The 23,396-nt window shown below is 40.8% G+C and overlaps 1 protein-coding gene across 1 annotated transcript in view; it reads right to left on the bottom strand.

Annotated features, from left to right (window-relative positions):
• THSD7A (thrombospondin type 1 domain containing 7A) overlaps positions 1–23,396 on the bottom strand; it is a 278,576-nt gene that overhangs the window by 230,734 nt on the left and 24,446 nt on the right. The window contains exon 2 of the mRNA XM_064166895.1: positions 9,612–9,730. The gene's annotated coding sequence lies outside the window, so the exon portion shown is untranslated. The remainder of the gene's footprint in view (positions 1–9,611; positions 9,731–23,396) is intronic.

Raw genomic sequence — 23,396 nt, 5'->3', positions numbered from 1 at the left:
GATGTCAACTCCACCACCTCCCTGGGCAGCCCATTCCAATGCCAATCACTCTCTAAGGCAACAACTTCCTCCTAACATCCAGCCTACACCTCCCCCAGTACAACCTGAGACTGTGTCCCCTTGTTCTCTTGCTGGTTGCCTGGCAGAAGAGACCAACCCCACCTGGCTGCAGCCTCCCTTCAGGTAGTTGCAGACAGCAATGAGCTCTGCCCTGAGCCTCCTCTGCTGCAGGCTGCACCCCCCCAGCTCCCTCAGCCTCTCCTCACAGGGCTGTGCTCCAGGCCCCTCACAGCTTTGTCGCCCTCCTGTGGACACCTTCCAGTACTGCAACATCTCTCTTGAATTGAGGAGCCCAGAACTGGACACAGCACTCAAGGTGTGGCCTGAACAGTGTTGAATACAGGGGAAAATAACCTCCCTTGTCCTACTGGCCACACTGCTCCTGATCCAGGCCAGGATGCCATTGGCTCTCTTGGCCACCTGGGCACACTGCTGGCTCACATTCAGCTACTATCTACCAGTACTCCCAGATCCCTTTCTTTCTGGCTGCTCTCCAGCCTGTACAGAAAGGTACATAAAGAGACACAAAAAGCAAACTCAAGTAAAGCTTTCAGTATTCCTAAAGAAAGCTGCAGACAATGGGTCAGAATCACTCATCAGAATTTTTCTCTCCAACTATTAGCTGACTGAAATTTATTAGGGCTGGGGTCAGTTCCCAAGCCTGCATTCACTGCATCCGAGATAGACACCAGCTAGTGAGGTCTGCCCTGCTTTTCTATCTGAGAGAAACCTTTCTGTTCAGTTACATCTGCACAGAATGTTCTGAAACAAAGGAAAAGTTACACAATCCAGTCTGACCTCCAAGCTGAGAGTTCAAAGATAAACAACACTTTTCAGCATAAATCAGTCAAACACACAATGCCTTTGATTCTTTTTTTTCCCCATTAATCAAGTGCTTAAAACTTTCATACTACTGTGCTGGGAAAGAATGGATATAATTTTCTTGCAACTACTTCAGATGCATTTTGATGGAAATATGCAACACTGCACTGCCTGTGGGAGTTCTCCAATGCATATCCAGAATAGGATTCATCAGTGTCCATTGTTGTTATCTACATTTCAGCTATACTTTGTTACAGTCAATAAAGATCTAGTTAGTAAGATACAATTTATCCTGCCTGGAAGTACATCTCTAAAATTAGTCAGATGAATCTTGCCCTAAAATATCAAAGTGTTTTTTGAGTGTTGAAGAGGTGCCCACGTTACCTACTCAACCGCAGACACCTAAATTAGATTAAGCCTTTGCTCTCTTCCAGATTTGGAGTACATTCCTCCCTTCTGCAATAATGAAGACCTTAAATTGTACTTACTTACACAGCAATTGAAGTTCTTTAACACCTTCATTCATAAAACAGCCTCTTCCCTATCCTCCTGTTTTTCACAAGCTTCCCTTCCAGACAATCACTTTTCTGAACTGGCAAATATCTGCAAAGCTTTGACCACAAACACATACTACAGGAACACACAAACCATCACAATATTAACAATTTCCATGGAAAGAGCACATTTTAGTTAATTATTACTGATTTAATCCAGCTATTCTACAGCCAAACATATTCCCCTCAGTGTGGTGCTTGAGGTGATGATTTTTGGGGTTGTTTAGAAAAGATTCTTTTCATGGAGTAGTTAGTTCAAACCAAACCAAACGAACACAAGAGAAGGAAAAAACCCAACACCAACACAATCCAGCTCCCTAACACCCACAATTTCAAAAGCAAAAACTGACAACAGATTCCCTAAGAAGCACTATCACAAAACTCTTTCAAGCTAGAAGAGATTGAAATTCAGCAAGTTGGTATTGTCTGGCACCAGAGAAATACCTCTTGACCTACTCAAGAGGAAAAAAAAGAAATAAAAGAGCACTCAGAATTATAATAAAGGCTTAAAGGACCACAAGTCATGCAGTTCCCAGTAGAGACAGTAATTGGAGAGTGATGATCAAAGATTTTATTACACCAATTACACTGTGCCTTGTGTGTGAGACTAATTAAGCAGGTGTGATCCTACCAGCATGAGAAGCATCACTGCAACAGCCAAGCATGGACCTTGCTGGCAATTACCTTCCTTACTGGCAGACCCAGAGCAGATGCCCTGTGCTCTCAACACTGTCTCCATCAGGGCACAGGATGGCAGAGAGTGGAAATAAATTCTTGGACTACAATGTCAGGTAAAGAAGCGTAAAATAAATACTTAAGAGATATAAATTAGGACAAGAAGCAGGAGAAAGACTGTCACTGATACTGGCATTCATACTTCAGGACAGAAACAAGCTGGACCTGCCTAAAATAGAAGCCTGATCTAGGGTAGGGTGTCCCTGCCCACAGCAGGGGGGTTGGAACTAGACGTTCCTTGTGGTCCCTTATCCACCCTGACTGATTCTATGATTCTATAAAATGATCTGGAATGAGCTGCAAAAACACTGTCTTATGTGCCATCAGAGCACACCTTGCAGATTTTCCAGTACCATAATACACCACTTCATTATTAAAACATTGCTTGAACATTCCAGCTCCTGGCCACTTTCTCTAAACTTAATTCATTTAAAACACATGAGGTTGTACCCTTATACACCTTTCTTCTAACAGCAAAGCCAGCTTAGGCTCCATTCTTTAGAAGGCAAGAAACTGCCTTTCAAATGAAATTTCCTTTCAAATGTACATTGAATATTATATGTATATACAGTATGTGTATATGTTTACATTGCCAACTATACTTGAATTTAACACTTTGTCCCTAAATGAAAACAATTCCAGTGGGTAACCCAAATACAATACCACTAGCATACTGAAAGCTCTCCCAGTGTGTTGCATACTAGTTTTAGTAAGACAAACAAAGGCCAGTTTCAAAAGCTGAAAATTTAAGTCTTCAATTATCTAATCACACGTTTCTGAACATGTTAAACATGCAGGTTTTGTCTCCTTTGCTCAAGCACACAATGCACTGTGCCCTTGGATTCTGTCCTCAATTACATTCAGGATGCTCTAACACAAAGCTGTGCAGAGCAATGCTGGGTATAATTTGAAGACAAAGCAATTTTCCTGAAAACTGTTTTCCCATAATGGTCTTCTTGATAATGCAGCTGCTAGCCAAGATTTCACTATATTGTTTTTCAACTATACAGGGGAAGCTGGGTTAATAATGGGGGAAAATGTTAAATTAACCTTCTCCAGTAAAATGAACAAAAAAGAATTCAGAGTCTGCAGAACTAAGGAAAGGCCTTTTTCTATTTCCACATCCAACTTCAGAAAAAGAACTATTCAAGAAGTGGTATGCATCCTCAGGACACAATTACACAGTTTAATATATCACTTGGTGTGGCTTGAGTATGTTTTACACTTAGTAAGTATCTGTTACATAACTTCCCTCCACTGTCTTTAATTACCCCATTAAGCAAGCTGGTATTTGCATTTGCACTTAGAGCAGCTGCATTACAGCTGCAGGCTAGAAGAATATAAAACCAAGAAGAAAAATTAATAAAACATTATCTTTTCCATTTAATAAGTTCTTTTTTGGGGGGAAACATTTATATTAGGAGATACTATTTCAGCATTGTAAGTTAATAAATCACATAAACCCTGCATTATTCAAGCCGACTGAACTGCCAGATAGAAGCATCATCACTCACCGCCGGCACCAGTTGCCCTGAAGCTTTTTCTCATTTTATGGTATTTCTGAGGAGTCACTTTGTATCCCAAAATGTCATTCAAAACACAGAAACTCTTGCAAATGTAATAAACCAGAAATCTTTCCTGGTCTAATCTTTTTATCTAGGAAATGAGTTAGAAATTCCTTTCACTGTGTGGTGCATCATTAACTAATCAAGTCGCCTCTGAAAAAGCAAAGATGAAAATTTCATTTAGTTGATTAAAAAGTCTGCAAAATCTCTCCCTGCAAACAATTTCCAACTTTCAAGATTAGTTTCCACTCAGCCTAGATAGTTTAGAACACAGCCATCAAAGACTGGAAAAACAATTGTTAGTTATTGTGTCAGCATGACCTGCAAATAGCATGCATGCAATAAAGGGAAAGAAGCAGAGTAATGCAAAGTTGCAATGTATTCATTAAGAGCCATTGTGAGTGAAAAGGCACTGCCAGATTGCTGGTTGCTGCATCACTACTGCCAGGCTTGTGGAAGCTCCTTTCCCCATGGGGCAGGATATCATGCAACAGAAGACTGAGATCTTATTTATACAGATGAAGGCAAGTAGCAGTTTTCATTTCCCTCATTCCTTTGATTTCCAGCATTCTACTCTTTCTCCTGGTACAAAAGTTGTGTAAATGCATTAGGCTTGAAAATCTTTCTACAACGTTTTCTTGTATGTGGCAGGGTCCTGTAACAAGTTTTCTGCTACCCCCATTATGACTTTCTTCCTTTTAATGAAAATTGTTCCAAATGAGATCTTTTCCAACAATCCCATAGAATTGTTTACACTGGAAAGGACTTCAGAGATCATCTACTCCAACCTCCCTGTCACGGGCAGAGGCACTTCATATGTAGACTTGGCTGCTCAAGGCCTCATCCATCCCTATGGAGGAGGCATCAACGACCTGCCTGGGCAACCTGTTCCAAGTCTCACCATCCTTGTACTGAAGAACTTCTGAAGATCCAGTCTGAACCAACTCTCCCTCAGCTTCAAAATATTCCCCATTGCCCTACTGCTAGACACCCTTATGAAATCATAGACCATAGCATTAAATGTCTCATCCAGTCTTTTCTTGAACATCTTCAGGGATGGTGACTCCACCACCTCCCTGGGCAGCCCACTCCAATGGCAAATCACTCTCTCTGTGAAGAACTTCCTCCTTAGCCTTCCTGTAGTATCCCATCAAGTATTGGAAGGCAGCTATAAGGTTTGTTCCCCTTGCTGAAGCCTTCTCTTCTCTAGGCTGGACAACCCCAGCTCTCTCAGCCTGTCCTCACAGCAGAGGTGTTCCAGCTCTTGGATCATCTCTGTTTTTCATTTTGAAACAGAAGTAAGGCACCTATCAAAAAACCAAACCAAACCAGAAATATCTGTATTTTGGAAGCATCAGAAACATATTGCAGCATGGACTAATGGCCAATCTCAGCTCTGGAGTCAAAATTCAGGCATTAACTCACATCTGACAGTACTTAACATCCTAAGAGCAGCATATGATTAACACATATATTATTACAGTTTCTGTATGCTTTTAGTAATACTTCCAGTTTTCTGCCTGGGTTTCTCTGTGGCCAGAGTACATGGATAAGATGCACTCTTTCAAGTGTGTGAAGCACAGTCCTAAAGCAAATGTTACTAGTATGCCATTTCTCATGAGCTGTTTAATTGCATTGCTCATGACGGATTGTGTGGACAAAGGAAATGAGACTTGGCTCAAGCAGCATCTTTATACACACCCAAATAAAATAGAGAAAGGACAGACTCAGAGGGGCTGCATATCATGTCCATGTCACACCAATAAGAAGGAAATGAAATTATCATGCAGTTTTTATAAGTCTTAATCTGACTTTCCATTTGAGTTCAATAACTGATTTAGCAATATCTAAGAGTTGGGGCGCAGCTGCCAACTCTTCCATGTTGGCTGAGGAATAGATTTCTTCCTTTCTTTCTGCAAAATTAAACATTTAATTCCCAAGAAGAGGCACAGGCTAGTGGTTAATTAGGGAGCACTTTACAAGAAAAGCTAAAAATTGTCATCAACACAGCAGGCAAAGGCTGACATTTTTACAAGCAAGGCCAGGCCACAGTTTAATTTCTGGTTCCAGAGCTCTCGCAGGCAGGCAGCTGCTGCTCTGGCAAGTGGAGAACCTCAGCCCTTACTGCTAATCTCAGCTTTCTGAGACTTATTAGAACTGGCAAGAAACATTCCTCCTACATCACTTTCAAACATTTGACAGCTTGGCCATCCATTAAATGCATCTCATAGAGATGTCCATGGATCACTATCTAATTCTTCCTTCCAGCCACTGAAAAATAATGCAATGCAGAGGAAGCCAGGAGGGCTCCCAGGTCCCACAATGCCTGACAGGCAGGAGTGAAGCAGGAATAACAGCCAGCAGCATGATGGGAGAAGCCCAGTAACAGATCACACTGATTAAAGGGTGGATACAAGACACTTTTCTTCACTGAGAAGCCAGAGAGTAGGGCTAGCTGCTGGGCAGGTAGTAAACAGATATTTGCAGTGAGAATTGATGCAGCCTGTTGCCAAAAGTCAAGCCACACAAATCTTTGCAAGGGCAACACCAACTGCCACAGGCTTGAAAACTGGGGGGGGGGGGCAATAAAACTTAAGTGAAAAAGAAACCTGATCTTAGATGAATCTGCTCTGGCAGGGGGATTGTTCCAGATGATCTCCAAAGGTCCCTTCCAACTCCTAACATTCTGTGAAATCTTTTGGGACATCAGAAAACTATGCTTTAGAATCACTGTAAAGCACATCCAGCTCATTACCAGAACGAAGGTCACCTTCAGCCAACATCCTTTCCTTGCTCTAGGGCTGAGAGTACAGTGTATATTCACATTGGCACAGTCTGAGTCCAAAAAGCCAAAGTGTCTAAGTGGCAGCCACCCCACATAGACACTGTCAGTCAGGGCTGAGAGCAGCACACAACACCAGAGGCATCCAGGTGCTCCCTGGCCCTCTCTCCTTGCACTGCTTTCATTGTAAAGGATGAACTGAGGGCAGATGTAGCAGTGAATGATGCAGAACTTCATATTCTTACTCAAAACTTGTCTCCATTCTGACTTTCTCTCAAATTCACATTTACATTTGCCAAATGTTCAGATGATGTTTTCAAGCTCCTTATGTCCATCAACATGACATCTTTACAAAGTTTTTAGCTAAATCAGATCAGCCAGTTAAGCTCAGGGAGAAAAAAAGAACAAACTTCATTGCTTTTGTCATTTTAGACACAAGCTCTGAACACTCAGTTTTGTACCCTTACTGCTATTTCAAGCTTATACACAAGAATGTTTATTGAAAGAAGAAAATTAAATTAGAGAAAGCAAAACATGGTGTTAGAGAACTTGGAAAGAAACATTTTCTGACTACCACAACAAGAATTTTGCATAAAAACCAAACAAAACACTCTCATGTTTATTCAGCTGGTAAAGTTTTGGGTTTCTACTTTGCATGGTGCTACATTGCCAGGGATGATGTAAAGTAATAACACTGCATGTTCAAAGTAGCTCTTTTAACACATTTCTCACCATATCTTCTCTGTTAGTAAGTTGAGCTGGTACCATGGACTACTGAAAATACATTTTAGCATCCATTAATACTGTCCAGTAGCATCTATTTGGTTTAGAATTACAGAATCATAGAATCAGTCATGATTGGGAGGGACCACAAGGAGCATCTAGTTCCAACCCCGCTGCCATGGGCAGGAACACCCTACCCTGGAGCAGGCTGCCCACAGCCTCATCCAGCCTGGCTTTCAACACCTCCAGAGATGGGGTCACAACCACCTCCCTGGGCAACCCATTCCAGGCTCTCACCATTCTCATGGTTATTCAGAGAGGTAGTTGAGCCCTCATCCCGGAGGATATTCAAGGCCAGGCTTGGTAAGGCTCTGAGCAACCTGATCTAGGGGAGGATGTCCCTGCTGACTGCAGGGGAGTTGGACTAGAGGACCTTTGGAGGTCCCTTCAAACCCAAACCACTCTGATTCAATTTCATTTCTACCACTGAACAGGTCAAAATAAACAGTTCCTCTTATTATTAATGATTTCTGGAATAAGAGAGAGAAGCAGCCAACAGCCATGTGATGAAAACATTAATCACCTTTGTTAATGACCAATGAAAAACTGTTAAACCACAATAAATAATTTGTTCAGTGTTTCAAACCGCAAACATTTAACCCAGAACCTAATGTTCCTCTCTTAGAAAAGCTAAACTTTTAAGCCACTATTAAAAATATCTACATTCCATTGTAACATTATGCTCAGAACAGCACTTTTTGAGAAGTGAAAGGGAACAGCAGGAGATGAAACCTTCCATCCTTTCCCAGTCCATGGCTGAACCTGGGATTCCCAGCGCAGATGGTAAAGAATATGAAGCACAGCACAGTCCTCTGGGTTTGATATTCACCTATCTCTTTTCAGCACAACCAAACTCATTTCCTCAATATCTGCCAGAATCAGCACAATGACATCCCTCTACTGCTACCATTCTTTTCTTTGACCTTGATATCATGAACAAGAATGTAATTATGATAATTAACCAATTATTTTTGTAACAATCCAAAAGACTATGATTCCCTCCCTTCTCTCATGCTAATTCCTGAACATTCTAGGTTTATTTCTTCTTCAATTACTCACATCCAATCATTACCATTAACATTTTACTTACTTTTAATATCTTATTTCTAAAGCATTGAAAATGAAAAGCAGTAAAGTCTGGGAATATCTGCAACAGCATGCAAGAGCTGTAATTTATTTGAGGCAAAACTCAAATACTTTCATGTTTGCAATGTTTTACAGGATTTATTGGTGTGACTTTTGAATGACAGCACATCTGTCTGTTAGGACAACTAACTGTCAATAACACAACAGCCACACAGTCATATGCACTGCATATTTTAATACAGTAAAAGATGTTTGAGAGGGTTTAAGGTTTTTTTTTAGTCATTTGGAGACAAACCAGGCGTACCTACCCTCCAAAGACTTTTTGTCCTCTCATTATAGTACTTTCCATAGAAATTTGATCAATAATTGCTATATTAAACCAAAGTTGTAAAAAAAAATATCTATTTTTTTGGCAACCTTCTGATTATGAAGTGTCCAAGTTATTGTGAGGTCAGATCTGTCACACAGAGGGAAAAGGAAAATCAATGAGAACCGAGTAAGTAAACGCAACTTGTATAGGATTTCAGTCACTGAAACATAACCAATACAAAACTGGTCAGACTATTGATTCTGTAGATATTGTGGCTCTACACTCCTGCTTTTGTCCCCAAAGATCACAAACTGACTACAAATTATGCTGTTTCATAGAAAAGAATCTCTCATCTCCTGGTCAGAAATTAATCTTTCTCGCTTTGATCACTGTAGAATTTATGCTCAGAATATATATACCCATAAACTGCAGAAGAGGAGAGCATTTTTTCTGTGCCTATGATTACTTTTTAGTCAAAGCTAAGTTACTCAAAGATAGAAACACTGATGATGAACTGCACAGTTTTACAATCAATGTTTGACTTCAGAGAAACCCTAAGTGCACAACAGCAATTTAGCTATTACTGCCTAGAGACAGTTTTCTTTCCTCAGACATATTTATAACTGGAATGAAAATATAAACCTGAAGCTCTACGTTTAATTTATACAAACTGCAGTTTACTCTTATCCACGTATGAATCATGTCTGCTTTCACAGCCTACTTGTAGGACTAAGCAGTAGTACTATAAGAAGCATTATAGCTCTGTCTCAATTAAGCACAGATAATCGCTCTTGATCTAAAAAAAAACACCTCAAACTTTCTGTAAGAAGCATTAAAAAGCCAACAGCAAAGAGACAAGCTAATATATTCCAGAAGGAATTCCTCCATGTCTAAAGAGTAGAAACCAGACACACCTTTCTGCCACAGCAAATGGTTTTTCTTCACTGCTAGTGAGGGACTTCACAACCATCACGGCTCCACAGCATGCTAGCGTAATATCATGAGGACAGGATGCAGCAAATTCAGAAGAAACCTACAAATAAGCAGATAAAAAGAAGGCAAAACCTACGTAAATTAAAACAACAAAAACAATCAAAAGAAACCATGCAAGTTTCCCCCAAACCCAAACCAAGGAGAGGGTACTGATGCACAGTGTGTTGTGATGATGTAAACTATGTACAACCAACAGCAAAACCAGCAGTAATATCTCTGTATCACAGAATCACAGAGCATTAGAGGTTGGAAGGGATCTCTAGAGATCAACAAGTCCAACCCCCTCGCCAAAGCAGGATCTCTTAGGGTAGTTCACACAAGAACGCATCCAAGCAGGATTTCAAAGTCTCCAGAGGAGACTTCACAACCTCTCTGGGCAGCCTGTTCCAGTGCTCTGTCACCCTCACTGCAAAGAAGCTTCTCCTTGTGTTGAAGTTAAAACTTTCTATGTTCCAGTTAAGAGCCATTGCTCCTTGTCTTATCGCTGAGGACCAGTGACAAGAGATTGCCCCTAGCCAAGAAGATGCAAAAATAAGTGCATTGTAATGGGTCCCACCATTTCAAAGTTTACTGTGCTTCACACACCCCTGGATGATCTCTAGAACAGCCCAATATTTAACTCTCCACAGCATAATCATGTCTGGAAGGTCATTCCACACATATTTTGTTTCTGTGAAAAGCTGCTGCCAGGCATCTGTTTTGAACCTTTTCTCCTCCCATTGTTTTTGCCATTTATGCCATCTGATCACATTACTTACATCAATCTCAAAGTTCTAATTGAAGAGGACATTCATCTGAATCATAGCTTAGACTTGCCTATACTTTTCCAAATATATTGAAAGACATCTTTATTTGCAGTTCTATGATTCTATGATCCTGCCTGCAGAAGGAAGATCCTCTATTAGCAGAGCACCTGCAATACAGAATCTGAAGCACGATGTTACCTGCCAGCCATTACTGTCCCAAATGATTCAGATTAAATCTTTAGAGAGGCTTATTAAAATCAAAAGCATCCAAACTTTTGACAAATTAATTGACCCAAGCAATCAAGTTATATAAACATAACCCAATATATTAAGTGCAGCACCAAGTAATGAAAAAGGACAGGCAGAATAATTCTGCAGTTATAAAATCACACCTCCAGGGCCCCTTAGCTAGGATAAATACACCAACTAAATAGGAAAAATGAAATCCTAACTGTTAGCCATTCTCTTCTGCTCTATTTGCTCTATGTCCCAACTTGCTTTTTGGAGTCTAGGAAAATCCTCAGCCTTGTTGCTAACCTAACTTTCTAATCTAATGAAGGACACAGAAGAGCAGACTAAATTGGGATATAAAGAGATGGAGTGCAGTAAAGACCGCTTGTTCCTCAGCTGCACCCACATTTGCTTACACTGAGAAAACTGTAGGGTTATACCTAATTTCATTTCAGATCTTCCTCCTCAGTTTTAGCTTGTACTGTTTAAAAGAAAGAGCTAAATTAGGATCAGAAAACTTTCATGTAGTCAAAACTTCATGCAGATGAGTTTGAACATAAGCTAGGTCTTACTGTGTGAAGTATTTCACTCCGCATTTAAGCTGCAACATGATGGCTTCATATTGACTCCTGTCAAAGAGCTGCAGGAAGATGAGACAGTTGTCCTTTGCACCCTCCTGACAATAGATAAGACTGTTTCATTTGAAATCACTCATTCTAAAAGCATTGGGGGGTTTTGTCATCATCAGGAAAGTTTAAAATCAGGAGCTGTCTGTCTTTGGCTATGGGGGCCCCCAACACAAGAGAGACACAGACCTGCTGGAGTGGGTCCAGAGGAGGCCTACAAAGATCATCAGATGAGTGAAGCACCTCTGCTATGAAGACAGGCTGAAAGCATCATCCCTGTTCAGCCTCAAGAAAAAAAGATTCATTCTAATTCAGAGAATTTTAAGTCAAGCTCTGTGGGTGCAGTTAGGAACTATAATACACAGAACACCAGCCCTGGAGATGGTGGTGCAGAGGGACATGGTTTTGATAGAGTTAGACAATGGTTGGACTCAGTGATCCTAAAGATCTTTTCCAATCAAAATGATTCTATCTTCAAGTGAGGCAATAGGAGGTAAAATCTCATCCACATGTTAATTTTTGGGGCCCCATTTAAAGAAAACAATCCAAGAGCTTCACACAAGCACCATAAAAACACCAACTACCTACAAAGTAGTCGAGTAATATATCCAGCAGAATGGTCAAAAGCAACACAGTTCTTTTCAGCTGAACCTCTGAACTGTGCAAAGGGAAGGCAATTTCATCCAAATTTGATAAAGCAAGTTTAGCATCAGGCTGATATTTCACGTTCGGCTCTCAGCTTGAAGCAAATTTTTAGAGCCTGAAGAACAGAATTATAATAAAATGCTGACAAGCCCTTACCACACAAAACAGTTTCTGCTGGAGGGTGGATTGCCTGCTCTTGACATTTGAAAATACATGAATTTACATTTAAGGAATGAGATGCAGTTCACATTCAGTAACTGTTACTCTTTATGGCTTTTTCTGTTTGACAGATGTGAAATAAAGAGCAACAAGACAAAGTTCAGATTCTTCTCCTTTCTTAAGTTCAAAGTTGAAATGCTTCAGACTTCAACCCTAAGGCAAATTAGGTCTATCCAGCCTTGCATGACAGCAGTATTTAAAAACCAGAAGTATACTTTGGGAAACAGAAAGACATCTTCCTGTGGCTTAGTTCCAACCCCTATGACTTAAGTGCAGCTCCAATGTTTTAATGTGACAGAGAGTTGATTACAGATGTTCTGCTTCCTTCTGTCACATAATGAGTTTATCAAAAACGGTAGTTCTAAACCTTCCACTAATAAATGGTAATAGTACAAACAGCATTCAGAAGAACACATTTGCATCCAAAGACTGACACTGGATATCATTTACCATAAGAATCAGCAACAGATTGCACAAAAAAATGTCACCGATACCAGTCCAGCACCCAGGATTTATAACCAATATCAGTCCTGTTATCTGACATGCAAGCAGAAAGCTGACTATTAAAATCAGAATGCCAGAAGGATCTCTGGGGCTTTTGAGCCTAGAGAGCAGAAGACTGAGAGCAGGTCAAAGAAATGTCTATAAATACCTGAGGGCTGGGGGTCAGGAAGGAAGGGGCAGCCTCTGCTCACTTGTACCCTGTGACAGGACACGGGGCAATGGATGTAAACTTAAGCACAGGAAGTTCCACCTCAACACGAGGAAGAACTTCTTTCCTGTAAGGGTCCCAGAGCACTGGAACAGGCTCCCCAGAGAGGTTGTGAAGTCTCCTTCTCTGGAGACTTTCAAGGCCTGCCTGGATGCATTCCTGTGTGACCTGAGCTTGATTGTATGGTCCTGCTCTGGCAGAGGAGTTGGACTTGATACTCTCTTTAGGTCCCTTCCAACTCCTAACATCCTGTGATCTCAATTTACTGTTCTAATACATAGCTCATGAACTGAAAGAAATGTTTTGCAGAGGGATCTAAACAACAGCCAATTTTCTGATCTAATTTCAGTTACTAAAAGATAGAAACAGCGATCTTCCTTAAGTTTTCTTGAACGTAGTCTTCATGTGATGAACTCCTGCTTACCAGAGGATATATTTTTTCTTTCCTTGGCAAAAAAGCACAGCTAGCATACAGCAGAAGGCTCTTTTCTGTTTTACTTGTGCCCACTTTGTGATGTTTAGCCTGGAGGAGATTCAGGGGTGTCCTCATTGCTGTCAACAACTACCTGAAGGGAGGCTGTGGCCAGGTGGGGTCGATCTCTTCTGCCAGGCAACCAGCAACAGAATAAGAAGACATAGTCTCAAATTGTGCCGGGGGAAGTATAGGCTGAATGTTAGGAGGAAGTTGCTGGCAGAAAGAGTGATTGGCATTGGAATGGGCTGCCCAGGGAGGTGGTGGAATCGCCATCCCTGGAGGTGTTCAAAAAAAGATTGGATGAAGCACTTAGTGCCATGGTCTGGTTGATGGGACAGGGCTGGGTGATAGTTCGGACTGAATGATCTTGGAGATCTCTTCCAGTCTGGTTGATTCTGATTCTATGGTAGTTCTCTGCATATTGGAGAAATAATTCTTCACAGTATTTTGCTGACAGTTGATAGACTACCACAATTTTCAGTGGTTTTAATTTGCTTTCTTGTTTTTAATCCTCACTTGGTACAGCCCATTTCCAGTCACAACAGCAGAGCCTTTCAGCATTGGCTTGATGCGTATTTGCTCATTTCAAAATTAAAAAATGGCAACGACAACCCAAACAAGCCAAAAAGGTCACTGCCAGAAGTTCTTTTCCATCCAGACTTTTCTCTATATTTCTTCTCCCTATATACTTCAGTTTGGAAAAGACCTGGTTTTAAAACACCTCCTTCAATCACAACTGGTACAGCAGTAATACTATGAATGGCACAGTTTTGCATTCTGTACTTTCTATGTAGATCCATCAAATAGTCCTAGATTATAATACTTATTCTACTTTTAATACCTATTCTACTTTTAATACCTATTCTAATTGTAGCTACACTACTTATAATAGCTATACTAGTTATAATAGCTATTTTTATTTATATATATATTTACTATATCTATATAATTATAATATCTATCCTGACCTATAACTAGATCAGGATAGGCAACTCTCCCTTCTGTCAAGTTCAACTGCTCAAGAAGTCACTTTCAGATAATCAGCCCCTCCAGGTAGAAAGTACCATTTTCTAATATAAAACATGACCAGAAAGTGAGCACTGTCAGAACATTTTGGTAGCTCACTTCTTTTTCCTCCTTTGGGTGTAGCAGAGATGGATTTTTTTTTATTACACCTGTGTTTACTATGGGAGAAATATCCAACCCTTTGGAAACCTGATCTGTAACACAGCTCACAAGGAAAATTAGAGAGGGAGACAGAGGGAGACAGAGGGAGAGACGGAGAGAAACAGAGAGAGAGACAGAGACACACACAGAGAGACACACAGACTAAATAAGTAAATGCAATGATTGTCAGAACATGAAATTTCTGTATGATAGATCTTAGAAGCTCATGAGAATAATTATTTGTGCAATTAAACCCAAACTGAAGTATAAAGGAAAACACTAAACACTTCATTTTGCATCTACGACCCTGTCTTGAAATGCCATGTTTCAGATATGCTAGTAGTCCAAATCCACTTTGCATCTTTATTTTCCTTACTGTGTCTTTTCTGTCGTTTGCTTGGATCTAATAGTCCCCCACCCGCAAGTAGACTTTTGGTCATAACACAGGATGAAGGAACCTTTTTAGAGCTGGACATTTTCTAAGCCATCCATACATCTGAACAGAATAGTAATGAGCTCAGAGGTACCAATTTTACAAAGACTACATTAAATTAATAAATCACAGAATTCCCACCATAGCTATAAACACTTTGCCACTGGAAGGTTTTCTTTAGATTTATTTACGTGGTCTGTGGCTCCCTGGGCCCAAGCAGATGTAGATGCTGCCACAGCCAAGCATCTTTAAATGATATTAAAATGAAAAACGATGCAAATTTGTAAAAATCCATTCTGAAATATGCTGTTCAGATGAACTGGTACCTCTGCAGAATAGGAACAACAACAGAGAGAAGGGCAGGTGACTGCAGGTGTCAGGTGAAGAAGTGAAAAGGCAATAGAAAGCGAATGCTTTGTTACAATTATTACAAGTATATGCAACTACTGGCTGGGAACTCAAAAGAAGAAATGAGAGTTTGTCCATTTCTTCACATAGGAAATAGATTTTTATTTCTAGCCTTCAGAACAGTATTATTTCACTCCTGCCACTACAGAGAGAATTTCCATTTCTATCATTTATTGTGCCCTTTGTCTGCTTGTTTAAAGAAAATGAGTAAAATATTTCCTTGTATGAAAATGAGATCTGCTTGGTTTTTTATTTACTATTTGGAGGCATTTATAGTTGGCAGAGGGGCAAAAAGTGAGTGCCATCAGTGTGAAAATTGAGAAACATCACCATCCCAATTATTTTAAGGGTCAACATACATAAAGGAAAAGGGCAATCACCCAACTTCTGCTTCAGCACTTACAGAGAGAATTTTATTGCCATTTTCCTTTTCCTCTGCCTTTGCTGAGCTTAACCAGAACGAAGATATGAAATATTTCATTCTCATACCTTTTCATTGCCTCACAACATTATCATTCCAGTTCACTATCTAGTCTGTTTTGTATCTGGTTTTGAATGTCTGGCTTCAGAAAAGAGCAAAACAATTCCTGTGGGCCTTTGCCTAATGATTCTTTCATATTATACTTCAGGGATTGACACAAATGGAAGAAGTCTTGGAGACTGTCCCCCTGTAAAATACAACTCATGGCATTGCTATCTGAATGTAATTTGGAAATCATCAAGGACTTGGGCCATAATTTATATTTGCCAAACATATGTTAATTAATTCTAATGACATGAAAAATCATGTCCCAGTTTCATAGGGCAAACAGAAGTAAATAAAAAGAATTGATTCTTACTAGATTTTGTTTCATACTACTTACAAGAGGATCTTACAGGATTGAATTTCACAGTAATATTTCACAAGAAGGAAAATCAAAACCAGCTCTTCTCACAGGCCATGGAAATCAGTCACTTGAATTCACTAAAATGAATAAATTAGACTTTAAATATACAAAGTCAAGTTCTCAATAATAACTAAAACACATGGGGCTTTAAGATATGGGTATTAGTAGACAGGGTACCATTACTTCATTTATATTAGGATCCAATTTTCTTCTAGATTCAAGGGATTCACATTACCTACAGTTATTTTTATGTTACTTGACCTTCTTAAGATCTAACTAAAGAGATAATGAAGGGTTAAATGTTGACATGTGGCCATAATTTGCATTAATTAGGTACATGTGCAGTAGACATGCAGATACAGCTTAATGATGCAGTCTCCTAGCTCTGCTGCTATCAGACCAACTGTAATCTCTTTTGTCATAGAATTATTAGAAGATTGCTGCAAATTTATCATCTCAAAAGACATTATAATTGTGTTCATGTACAATTTGTTGTTCAATCCACATCTTGAGATAGCACTTTCAAACCAAAACAGTCACCACAAACCAACCTTAACTCCAGCATTACCCATCTGAGTTCTTGCTTCAATAAGCCCTCCACATAATGTGTGCTGGAGTGTGCCCAGAGAAGGGCCAAGAGGATGATCAGAGAGCTGGAGCAGCCCTCCTATGGAGAAAGACTGAGGGAGTTGGGGCTGTTCAGTCTGGAGAGGAAAAGACTCCAAGGTGACATTATTGTGGCCTTCCAGTATCTGAAATAGGATACAACAAAACCGGAGAGGGACTTTTTAGAGCATCAGGTAACGATAGAACTAGGGGGAAATGAAGCAAATCTAGAAGTGGGTAGATTCAGATTGGATATTAGGAAGAAGTTCTTCATCATGAGGGTGGTGAGACACTGGAGCAGGTTGCTCATGGAGATGGTGGAAGCCTCATCTGCGGAGGTGTTTAAGACCAGGTGGATGGGGCTCTGAGCAACCCGATCTAGTGTGCAGTGTCCCTGCTCATGGCAGAGGGGTTGGAGGTAGATGATCTCTGAGGTTCCTTCCAGCCCTGACAATTCTGTGATTCTAGAATTCTGAAAAATGCTCTTTCTTAGTCATTTGACTGCCCATCTGTGTTGAGAGCTTCATGTTTTTCCTGTGCACTGAACTGAAAGTGTAAAACTTACGTAAACCCAAAAAACACATGCTCATTAAGTGCTAAACTAAAATAGTCCAATCCATCACGCTCCTTAAACTGAGAGGTTTCTAACTCTGGGCTTTTTACAGCAGTGTCTGAGGATATAACTACAGAATTCATTAAAGTGTGAGTGGAAGCCACACAGCTAAAATTTACTGTCAGAGAAGAAGTTACCTTTAGAACACATCTAATAAAATTTAGATAGGAGCTGTGGTACCTGAATATTTTAAATAGCCATTGGAGACAAAAATTGTTGCTGGGCTGCAGTATAAAGCTGCAGGAAAAACACAGAGCTTTATGATGCTTGTGTCCTGCAACTGTGGTTACACATCTGCCACATCTTTTAAGTGCCCAGTTGCTGAGGTTGTGTCTCTTATTCCATTTATTTGATTTACTTTGACTACCTAAACTGTCTCTGAAGCATCTACCCACATTTGCATTTTAATGAATAATAATTGATATTTATTCAGCACATTCTATTCGCTTCTCAGAGGTTCATTTACAGATTAATATTTCTTATTACCTAAAACAAACTATTCATAGATATTCAGATTTGGGAATTACTAGGAAGCAGGCAAGACATAATGCTTGGACAGCATTATAATCTGGCCAAGCTGTTGGCCTCAGCTTTAGTTTCTGCATTTCAGTAGGTCAGTGGTGGTTGGGGGTGCCTGGAATTCAGGAAGTTGTGCTGCCACTCCAGTGAGATGAAGAATTAAAGAGACTGCTCACTGAGATGCCTAAAGGAAGATTTCTTTTTATGCCATTCTTGTCAAAGTAAGTTCTGTAAATCACCCAGCAAAAATGTGTAGTAGCCACTGCTTTCCACAGTGATCACAGAATCATGGAATGGTCTGGGTTGGAAAGGACCTCCAAAAGCCATCTAGTCCAACCACTCTGCAGTCAGCAGGGGCATCCTCAGTGAGATCAGGTTGCCCTGAGCCCAGATATAACTCACCTTGAATATATCCAGAGATGAGACCCCAACCACCACCTCCTTGGGCAACCTGTTCCAGTGCTCCACTACCCTTATGGTGCAGAACTTGTTCCTAACATCCAATCTCAATCTCCTCTTGTCTAATTGGAAACCATTTTCCCTCATCCTGTCCCTGCAGGCCTTTGTAAACAGTCTCTCTCCAGCCTTCTTGCAGGCCCCCTTCAGGTACTTGAAGGCTGCTGTTAGGTCTCCCCAGAGCCTTCTTTTCTCCAGGCTGAACGACCCCAACTTCCTCAGCCTGTCCTTGTAGCAGAGGTTTTCCAATCCCCTGATCATTTTCATGGCCCCTGCTCTATCAGGTCCACATCCTTCCTTGTTGAGGGCTCCAGAGCTGGATGCAGTACTTCAGGTGAGACCTCACCAGAGCAGAGCAAAGTGGCAGAATCAGCTCTCTCCAGGAAACAACAGAGGGGAACGAGAGCTCTTTTCCACTTGCCTAAGGCTTTTATCATCTGTAAGCTGGTATGTTTTACTGGAGCCTCAGCTGCTGCATTTCTTGATGTTTTCCAAACTCAGTATTTAATCCTATGAAGAGACTAATAAGTGAAGAGCTATCAACTTAAACTGTTTTGTGATGTTTAAGCCTAACTGTGTTAGCAAACTCCGGCTTACCTAAACAATTCTTGTCAAGTGAAAAGCCAAGGGAAAGAAGAATTTCCACTGCAGCACAGCACCCTTTTACAAATCCTTGGCTTTAACAATGTTAATAACTTTCCCATCTCATTATTTTTCAACATGTGAGGAAATAAGTAAAGATAGGTCCACGATGTTTCAATATTTCAAGTCACATGGCAGACAATGAAAGAGAGATAAAAGAAATAAGATCAGAGTGCACAGCAGATTTAAAGAAAGCATATAATCATTGCACAGCATGAGATGGCCTCTGGGCTGCAATCCTTATAAAATTATTATGGTGCTACAATGGAGTCTTTCTGGTTCAATAAATAAGAGTACTAATGCTGAGTGAAGTCCATGCCCCATTTGGTCTTAAAGGACTAAGGCAGGGAGATAGATGGCTCCCTACAGTTGGATCCTTACAGCTTCCCATGGTGGTTCTGGGAACACAGTGCCACTGCTGTGGAGTCTGCAGGATGAGCCTGTAGCAACTTTTTTGTGATACACTAGTAACTCAGCCAGAAAGCAGGAACATAGGATAAAGATCATGATGTCTGGAGACCTGAAGAGAAACAGGATCTAACATTAGTGAAGATAAGCCAAATACACCCTTATAAGCTGACAAGAATCACCTTAAACTACCCACCTCAACTTGATAACCATGAATACCAATGCATCTGAACATTGAGATGCAAAGGAACATTAAGCCTAAAAACAGTGATGAAGAAAAAAGGTTAAGCCACATACTTTAAGCTGCCAGCAGTTACTGAGAAAGACCAATTTCGGCTGTACAAGACCATTTTATAGCCTATTCTTTTCTACAGAAGTGGGACACAAGCACTTATCTCCAGAACAAAAAAAAAAAGGAAAGAAAGTAAGTTTGCCAGTAAGAGGAATAGCACAGGGCTAAAAGATTATGTGATAGGAGGTATAAATAGAGATGCAGATAAAAACAAAACTTGGAAGATATCAGTGGGCAGGGAAATGTCAAGGTCAACTAAGTTCATTTAAGCATCCTACGGAGGCTTCTAATGTAAATGCAACAGCAAGAAGAAAAAGAAATAATCTGCAGAAGACCAAGAGCTAGACTGGAAATGGAAGTACACAAGTTACATGGAGACATCTGAGCACCATGTGAATGGCCATGGGCTCTGAGTGCCCAGAAATCTGACATCAGCTGGAGGAACACTTAAGACTACAGAAGCAGAAATGGGTTGTAGCACTGAAAAGACAAAAAAGAATCAACCACTGCCGAGACAGGCAAATAAACCATCTATAAATACTTTCAAATTAAATACATTTGCATTCAGAATGTCAAGTATTGAAGTCTGGTCTAGAAGAGATGTTATCAGAGAAATTATCTTCATTTACATCAAATTCCAATGATTTCTTGAGGGGAAAGAAAAACATAAAAGAAAGGAAAACAATGCAGAAACTTCACTTTGAAATTCCGGACACTCAGAGGGAAGTTTTTCTGAGGTAGAGAGCAATAAGGTCTTTCAACTCCTTGAAAGTGAGGTGGGTGTTGGTCTTTTCTCTCAAGTAACTAGCAACAGGACAAGAAATGGCCTCAAATTGCACAGGGGGGGTTGGGGGTGGGGGTTGGATATCAACATGGATTTTCCTAATATCCAAACTACTAACAAGCAGTCACCAGGCTGCTGAGGGCATTGGTGGAGTCCCCCATTCCTAGAGATGTTAAAAAGATGTATAGACAGGGCACTCTGGGAAATAGTTTAGTAGCACAGAGCTGTTGGGCTGACATTTGGACTTCTCCAGACTTAATAGAATAGAATCATAGAAACAACCAGGTTGGAAGAGACCTCCAAGATCATCCAGTTCAACCTAGCACCCAGTCCTAGACAATCAACCAGACCATGGCACCAAGTGCCTCAGCCAGGCTTTGCTTCAACACCTCCAGGGACAGTGACTCCACCACCTCCCTGGGCAGCCCATTCCAATGCCAATCACTCTCTCTGACAACAACTTCCTCCTAACATCCAGCCTAGACCTCCCCTGGCACAGCTTGAGACTGTGTCCCCTTCTTCTGTTGCTGGTTGCCTGGCAGAAGGGACCAACCCCACCTGGCTACAGCCTCCCTTCCGATAGTTGCAGACAGCAACGAGGTCACCTTTCAGCCTCCTCCAGGCTGCACACCCCCAGCTCCCTCAGCCTCTCCTCACAGGGCTGTGCTTCAGGCCCCTCACAGCTTTGTCGCCCTCCTGTGGACACCTTCCAGTACTGCAACATCTCTCTTGAATTGAAAAGCCCAGAACTGGACACAGCACTCAAGGTGTGGCCTGACCAGTGCTGAGTACAGGGACAGAATAACCTCCCTTGTCCTGCTGGCCACACTGCTCCTGATCCAGGATGCCACTGGCTCTCTTGGCCACCTGGGCACACTGCTGGCTCATGTTCAGCTACTATCTACCAGTACCCAACAGTACACTTCTTGAATATCTCCAGAGAGAGAGACTCTATAACCTCTCTAAAGGTAAATTATTATTTTTAATAACATAATGAAGGACAAACCCCCAAACTGCCATTCCTTTTCTAAAACACCTTCCTGAACAATATTTAAAACAATTACTTTATACCTCCATAGGAATATCACCTAGTATGTCTCAGGATACATGCTCACTTCAATCAAGCCCCTAGATGTGAACTTGCAAAATATGCTGACTGCTCTAACTGAACAGTTAAGACCAGATGCTAGCTGAGCTTGCAGAAATTCTATTTTTAAAAGTCATTAAACTTCATATAATGTTATGGTCTATTTATATAAAAGTATGGAAAATATGGAACTCTTTTCAAATATGTGTCTCAGCAACAAGCTCTGACAGTCTGATGTGCATCTGGAAACTGGTTAGTAGTGTGGGGTATGCAAAATGGAACAATTACCAGAAATTGTTGATCAAGGGTCATTTGGTTCTATTGTGCCATTAAAAGAAACAACTGTTGAAGCTACATCCCATAATCTGTGCAAATGCTCAGGCTAAATAGCTTCTGCACGCTCGTGCAAAAGCAAAATTGCCCAAGAAGATATTGCAAGGACATTTCTTCTCTAATGTCTAAATTAGCATCTTATGATTCCTGGAGCTGAATAAGCCTAGAAAGGGGGCAAATAAGGGCAAAAACTTACCTCGTGTCACTGTGACTGACTACTACAGAGGAGGAAGGCAAGGAGATCATGTGCACACAAAAATACACCAAAAAATCAAAACCTAACAATATATAACCAAAACACCACCAAAAAAAAAAAAAAAAACCAACTCAGAACCAAGCAAAGCAAAAACCTTTCAGTAGTCATAGCTTGGGTGTTACCTGAGCTTCACAGGAAAAGCCCTTCTGAAGCATGGCTACGACACATGACAACTTGAGACACAGTCCAACCTAGCACCCAGCCCTAGACAATCAACTAGACCATGGCACTAAGTGCTTCAGCCAGGCTTTTCTTGAACACCTCCAGGGACGGCAACTCCACCACCTCCCTGGGCAGCCCATTCCAATGCAAATCACTCTCTCTGCCAACAACTTTCTCCTAACATCCAGCCTAGACCTCCCCTGGTACAACCCTGATCATGTCCCCTTGTTCTGCAGCTGGTTGCCTGGCAGAAGAGACCAAGCCCCACCTGGCTATAGCTTCCCTTCAGATAGACATAGACAGCAATAGTATGAAGGTATTATTTACACTTTAATGCAGGAGCAGCTCACAGCTCATGCTTGAACAGAATACACTGTTCCAGTTGGCAGAGGCCTACGACCATCCAGTCCAACTGCCTGAGCAACTTAAAGCATGTTATTAATGTCATTGCCCAAATTCTCCTCAAACACTGACAGGCTTGGGGCACCAATTGCCTTTCTAAGCAGCCTAATCCAGTGTTTGATCACTGTCTTGGTAAAGAAATGTTTGATTTAATTGAGAGTCAGAAAAATAACCAAAATAGAAAGCTTGTTGTGATAAATTAGGTATATATAATATCCCTGGAAATATCAAAAACAGTTAGCTACTTCTAATAAAGAAAGCCTGCAGTAGTTCTTATGCATGACCAGCTCATCTCATGCTTTAGTTACTGTCAGGTTTTATAGCTGATTATGCTTCGTGGCATTTATGCAGGCATTTCCCTCTGTACCATGTAGAACATGCCACATATTTCTAGTTTGTCTTCAAATCCACGACTGCAATCACTAAGGCTGGAAAGTCAACTTATGGTCTCCTAAGGGCAACATATTCTTTCACTGTCAGCTGTTTCCTTCTCAGGAAAGTCATCTCACAGAAATCCATGTAGCTGCTACATAGACAATGCACAGTGAAAGAATGGAAAGCAGAGAAGCTCCAGATACACGGAGGCAGCTGCCTAGC

The sequence above is a fragment of the Pogoniulus pusillus genome, chromosome 28 (genome assembly GCF_015220805.1).
Source record: "Pogoniulus pusillus isolate bPogPus1 chromosome 28, bPogPus1.pri, whole genome shotgun sequence".
Lineage (NCBI taxonomy): Eukaryota > Metazoa > Chordata > Aves > Piciformes > Lybiidae > Pogoniulus > Pogoniulus pusillus.
Note: the sequence above shows the minus strand (reverse complement) of the source record. Positions and strands in the feature narration are given on the sequence as shown.